Source organism: Henckelia pumila, chromosome 4 (assembly GCF_033568475.1).
Source record: "Henckelia pumila isolate YLH828 chromosome 4, ASM3356847v2, whole genome shotgun sequence".
Classification (NCBI taxonomy): Eukaryota; Viridiplantae; Streptophyta; class Magnoliopsida; order Lamiales; family Gesneriaceae; genus Henckelia; species Henckelia pumila.
Genome location: NC_133123.1, coordinates 26961630 through 26969240, shown reverse-complemented (window position 1 = coordinate 26969240; position 7611 = coordinate 26961630).

Below are 7611 nucleotides of genomic sequence, written 5' to 3'. Positions count from 1 at the left end.
GAGAGTCTCAGTCCATGTAGAATATTAATTATAATTCAATTAGAACTATGTAATATTATCCATTCAATATTCTTATATATCTCTAAAATATAAATAAATATATGATAAGATTTTTATCATATCATCATATTTTTTTTATTAAATTAAACATGAGCCTACGATAGTAACTATTTGTGTAGTTACGGACATCAATTTTGCATTTTTATCACTTTCTTTTGTGAGACCTCTTATCTCGATTGTGATGTATTTTAATGTACTTGTGGGAACTCGGGTTGATAATCTCATCTTAGGGCAAGAAATGATTAATTAACAATTAATCATACATTAAAAAAAAACTCAAACCAAGAACTAATTTTTTTTAAAAAAATATCACCATCTCGCTCGATCGGTTAAACTCAACCGATCGAGGGGGGACCAAAAATGTGATTCTCTGTTTTGGAAAAATCTGGCCTCGCTCGATCGGTGCAATTCAACCGATCGAGCGGGCACTCCTGCTCAAAAATTCTGCAGAATTCATTTTGCTGTCAAAATCTGAAAATCCAATCTAAATCATCCAAAAACCAATTCTAATCATGGTTTAACAAGTTTGGAACATGCATATATCCATAAACTAAGTCTCAAGCATAAATCCATGCAATTCTTACATCAAACGGATAACGTAAAAGGCTTTAAAAGACAAGTTACACAAAGTATCATAAGTGCACTTCAAACCAAAACTCTTCTAACAAGTTTGATGCTATTCGAACTACCATACTTCAGCTAAAACTCGAGTCCACACTTGCTAAATCTCTCTCCCAAGCTATTTCAATGCCATCTCTGACTAGCTCCTACTCCATCTGTTGTCATGCATACATACAAAACAAGACAACTGTAGTGACCCAACCCAGAATCACTGACTAATCAGAGATAAATGATGCAATTAAACTAAAAGCTCAATAGATAAAATCCAGCGGAAAACTAATCAAAATACATCATATACCGGCAGAACAACCGGGAAATAAAATATTAATACAACCCCATCGAACGGAAAGTACACAAATCCAACAACAACCTGGTACAACCACAGGCGAAAACTACGGAAATCACTGCAGCTCAACGACCGCTGCCTCCTGATCCGTCCAACCTAAGACCTGCCCCATCGAATAGGGAGTCCAACACAAAACACTATGGACGTGAACATAAAACGCTCAGTACAAAAGTACGAATATACATATACCATGCATGCACATGCAATATGAAGGGTACTGAAAACCTATCCAGAAAAACTGCTCAGTAAAGGCGCCAAGGTATGTAGCACGCTGGGCCGTCGCATCATGAGGTGGCTCCCATACCAATATAACCGTGGACATATCCGGGTCCAAATCCATGGAAACCAATCCACTAAAATACGGTGTTAAGCGACCCCTAATGCAGGCTATGCAAATCAAGGCAATAAGCTCAATGTTCTCATGCATACTGCATAATTAGTGTCTAATATTCATAAGCTACCAATTTTAATTTTATAAAGCTTTTACATTTTTTTATTAATAATAATAATTATTATTATTATTGCTTACAATGTATAGTACTTTTTTGTGTATTATTTAGTTAGTTATTTAAAGACATGAATTTAATGCGGATGTTTACATTTAATGATTGAAATCCCTTGCGTAATTTTCCTTTTTTGATTGACTAAGTTGATTGGCAGACAATAAATTATTATTACAATATTTACATCAATTTTCAACTGGCATGATTTTAATGTAATATGGAATATCTCATACTTGCTAGTGTTTCATTTAAATTAAACCGTGTATAAAAGGTTGAGCTTTAATTTAAACTAAGAAATTATATTGATGGATGTTTAATTAGAATATATAGGTGATCTGTATATTAAAAATGGAATTATATTCCTAAATTTTGATAAGATTGATCATATTTTGTTGTAATTTTTCATGAATTTTATAATATATGTTTTTTAATCTGGTGTTGAAGGATGCCATATCTGCAATTATTTGATTGATAATAAAACGTGTATTTATGGATGTTTTAACTTTTTAATTATTAGGTTCTATATTTAGAAATAAAAGAAAAGATTATGGGATTAATCCAAGGTGATATTTGATGATCAATTATTGTTCAAGTTTCCAATTTTTAATAACTTTTTGTATAAAGATTATTTTTAATTTGAAGTTTGATAACATAGATGTTTACTTTTGTTTATTTTTATTTGTAATGCTACAATTAAAATTACATGAAAAAAAATTAATAAAGAAACATTTAAATTTATTAATAAAGTTCGAACAATACCAAGATAATTAAAAATCCTAAGAATTAGCAATATGTACCAATCAAAACTCAGTCACGAATAAAACTCCAATGATTACATAAAATTTCAAAAATGAACTTTATTTTGAAAAATGCTTCAATTTTTTTCCTGATTGATGGTAACTTTTAATTTTTTTTCTGTTGCTGTTGAAGAAAATTCATCCATCTTAATAGAATTTATAATTTTTCAAGGCAATATATAGATAGATATAGTTGCCTCTAGTAATTTTCCATTAAAACATAATTACTAAAAAAAGAAATAGTAATAATAAATGATATATAATCTTCAAAAAAAATAAATAAATGATATATATAATAATGATGATATTGATTAATATTTTTGGTTCAAAATTTGAAATTTAATATGATATTATCGCTATTTTTTGAATCTCAATTTGTTTTTTGTGTGTAAGAATATCTATAGAAGCTATATATCATAAAATATCAATTTTCAGTTACAAATCTTTAAACACTACTAGGCATGCAAGTCAATGGTTAGAAAAGGTGCTTGTGCAAGCCTAATACCAACTGGAAATGAGTCTAGTTGCACTTAAATGATATATAATCTTCAAAAAAAAAATAAATGATATATATAATAATGATGATATTGATTATTATTTTTGGTTCAAAATTTAAAATTTAATATGATATTATCGCTATATTTTGAATCTCAATTTGTTTTTTGTGCGTAAGAATATCTATAGAAGCTATATATCATAAAATATCAATTTTCAGTTACAAATCTTTAAACACTACTAGGCATGCAAGTCAATGTTTAGAAAAGGTGCTTATGCAAGCCTAATACCAATTGGAAATGATATATAATTGTCTGGTCGCACTTAAAGGAAATGATGTCTAAAATACTCTAAGTATCCAATAACTTTTTGAAAGTATGGAGACTCATCTAGAATGTTCAAGAGATATCTTTACATATTAAAAATATATAATAACATCCAAAATGTTCTAGGCGTATTTTGTAATATCTAAAATATTTTAGAATAGGGATTTGAAGTGTGTAAAGTTTAGACTCATCTAGAAGGTTCAAATTTTTGTATAAATATGTATGGTTCTAGAAACTCGATCTCTACTGTTAGATGAATCAGATCTCATACATTCATTTCATATGTTGATTATTATAAATAAGCTAGAATTTCAATTGGAAAAGACAAATCAAATTCCCAAGTTATATAAATAAGCAAGATGGAATTTGATGTGTCTTTTCCAATTGAAATTTTAGTTTATTTATACTAATTAACATATGAAATAAAAGTATGAGATTTGATTCATCCAACAATAGAGATCGATTTACTAGAACCATATATATTTCTACAAAACCTTGAGCTTTCTAAATGAGTCTAGACTCTACACACTTAAAAGCCCTATTCTACAAAATTTTACTTATTACAAAATAAGCTAGGACATTTTGGATGTTATTACATATTATTAATATGTCAATATACCTCTTGAACATATTCAAGATAGTCTCCATTCTTTCAATAAGTTCTTGGATACTTGTAGTATTTTAGACATCATTTTCTTCAAGTGCGACTAGACAATTGCAGTCTGTAGATCCTTTCTAGTTGGTCTTAGGCTTGCACAAGCATATTTTTTAACCACACTTGCATGGCAAGTAATGTTTAAAATTTTTTAAATAATATATTATCATATATAACTTTTATAGATATTTTTACACAAATAAGAAATTGAAATTAAAAAATAGCGATAATATCATTAGTAATTTCCCGCAAAAAAATAATTACTAAAAAAATAGTGATAATAAATTATATATATAATGAGACGATGATGTTTTATTTTCAAAATTTAATATGATCTTTTGAATTTTAATTTGTTTTTTGTGTGTAAAATATCTATAAAAGCTATGTATTATGATATATAAATTTTCATTTACAAATTTTTAAACACTACTTGGCATGCAAGTCAATGGTTAGAAAATATGCATGTGAAAGTCTAAAACCAACTAGAAAGGATCTACAATTGTCTAGTTGCACTCGAAGAAATTGAAGTCTAAAATACTCTTAATTATACGAGAACTTACTGGAAGTATGGAGACTCGTCTAGAATGTTCAAAAGTTATCTTTACATATTAGAAATATGTAATAACATACAAAATATTCTAAGTATATTTTGTAATGTGTAAAATATTGTAGAATAGGACTTTGAAGTGTGTAGATTTTAGACTTATCCGAAAGGTTCAAGGTTTTGTATTAATATGTATGGTTATAGACTTATAGTAACTCGATCTCTATTGTTGGATGAATCAGATATCATAATCATACATTCATTACATATGTTGATTAGTATAAATAAGCTAGAATTTCAATTGAAAAAGACATCAAATTATCAAGTTCTCAAGTTAAATAAATAAGCAAGACGGACACAAATGTCATGTCACTTCTTGTACAAATTTAAAGTTATTCATTAAAGAAGCTAAAAATTGTACAAACAGTGACATGAAATTTGTGGTCGTCTTGCTTATTTATATAACTTGAGAATTTAATGTGTTTTTTCCAATTGAAATTCTATCTTATTTATACTAATCAACATATGAAATGAATATATGAGATCTGATTCAGCAACAATAGAGATCGAGTTACTAGAACCATACATATTTGTATAAAACTTTTAACCTTTTAGATGAGTCTTGTAGTGACCCGCACCGTGATCACTTATTAATCAAAAGCTTAGGCATGCAATTAAGTTTAAACATAATTAACTTAATACAAGGTAAAACCTAGTGGCTAACCCTGCAATCCTTCCTTGATCATCACCTAATCTTCAAATCCCTGGAAAAACTACATGCAACTGCCCCATTGAATGAGGTGTCCAAACAGAAAATAATTTGACGCGAACGCTAAATCTCAGAACAAGAGTATGAGTATACAAATATTATATGAGCATGAATGCAAATGTATGGGTTACCAAGACTCGAGGTCAAGAAATACTCAGATCAATACAAACTTGGGCCCTAGGTAAATAGCACACTGCACCGTCGCACCAGGAGGTGGCTCACATACCCAACAGTGGATGTAAGTGACCTGATCACGAATCTACGTGTACAACTATTTACTAACAAGATAAAGTGAACACCCTACTACAGGATATCACAAGTATACAAGCTCAAGATGATCATGCATGTAGCATAATAACGAGACATAATATAAGCAGATAAAATTGTCATATAAATAATGCAACACCTAATATATGCATAGTCGGTCAGGGTATCTCGAACAGTACTTTCGTACCTCAATACAAGTCATAGATATCCTCGCATTTATGGTCCCATACTCCAATAATTATAATCATGCATTATTCTATAATCACATGATTAATATATGACTAAAAAATATTTAAAAGTCATAACTAAGCTAATAAATACTCCTAAATTATTTATAGGATCTAGAGTTATACCTTCGTCCGTTGTCAGCCCTTTGATGTCGCTAGTCCTTGAACTTGGGCACAACTCCGCTATGACTTCCGGACGTCTCGCCAAGGCCTGCCCCTCGACTACTATGGCTATAAAGCCCCTAAACTACTCGAGACGAGATTGGAAGTGTGTGAATTGACAAGAATTATGATTATTAGGCCCTATATTTATAGAGCACGATTAGAAGCTCCGAACGCCAGATCGAAAGCTCTGATCTACGCATGCATGCCACAATGACACCTGGTTCTAGTCGAGTTCGGAAGCTCCGAACAGATAGCTCCTTCCGAACAATTTTTGGGTGATTTCGAACTGGTTTGGGACCCCCGAAACCCTACTTACCATTTTTGGACGTTCTAGATCTGATTTTCCACTTATTTTCACCAAATAATGATTCCTTAAACATGTTTTGACACTTTAAAAATTATATATTATTTTTTAACATGTTTAAAATCACTTAATCTTGTAAAATGAAATCGTGCTACTACATTCTCCCCAACTTAAAATATTTCGTCCTCGAAATCAGGTCTTAAGTACCATTATAAATTTTAATTAAGAATTCACAAATTCTTATTATCTCAAAACATTTATATTTCACTGAATTCAAGGATCAAATCATCTCAAGATGCTCTGAACTCATCCAATTTTCTAGTTCCCAAGTGTCTTTCTCAGTGTCTCAACACTGCCACTGAACCACAAACAGAAGGAATATAATTATTCCACAACAATTTTCTCATGATTCTGAAAATATAATGGTCTCTCCACATATGTCAAATATGTATTCAGCTGTACCTTAGATGATTGCAAGATGTAATACTCATCTTCCACAAACCATGACAACAATGATACATAAAACACATCATGAATACTAAATCAATATAGAAACAAGGCTCGTTTGTACCTATATCTCATTTATTGTCCAACGTCCCAAATGAACCAATAAATCTTGGAGATATCGTTCCTGTAAATCAACTATATCAACATGATGTTGTATTAACTTTTGGTTTCTCAACCTGTCGTTTACCTAATTTCTTCTCTGAACATTGGAATACGACATCATTGTCTCTACAATTTCTCAAATGGTGTCATACCATTACTGTTGTGATAACTGTTGTTGTACGTGAATTTAATTTAATTATGAATGTATGTTTGAGTAACGTTCAAAGAGAATTTTTGGAACATTACAGTTTCGTATCAGAGCCGTTCGCTCTGGGGTTGGATCTCACGCATGCATACTCACCATGATCCTATGCTTCTTCTTCATGTTTGTAAGTTTTTATGCTTTGAATTGTTTAAGATGCATGATACTATGTAAGATTTATTAATTATGCATGTTTCATGTAAGTTGAATGATGTTTAAAATGTGAGTGAGCATGTGGACAATGTTGGACAACAGGATCATGACTACCCGTAGGACCCAGACCAACGAGGGCAATGACCAGAACAATCAGTTTCTTACATTATTGGCCAATATACTACAGGAACATAGCCGAGCTCAGGGAGCACTGATTCAACAACTGATTCAGGCCCAGACTACCAATGTGCACTGGGGCACCTAGGAACCTGATCTACAAGAAGTTCAAGGAGTTGGGTACAACTGAGTTCAAGGGAGGCTCTGACCCCCTATAGTTGCGGAGGAATGGGTGCAGTCTTTGGAGACTATCTTTGAATTTATGCAACTGACTGACGTGGACCGTGTGAGATGTTATACATTTATGTTTCGGGACCATGCCCGAGTTTGGTGAAATGGGGCCAAGTTCTCTGTGAACTTGACCACACTAAATTGGAATGGGTTCAAGGATGTATTCTATGGGAAGTACTTTATTGTCAGCACGAGAACCAGACTCGCCAGGGAATTTCTG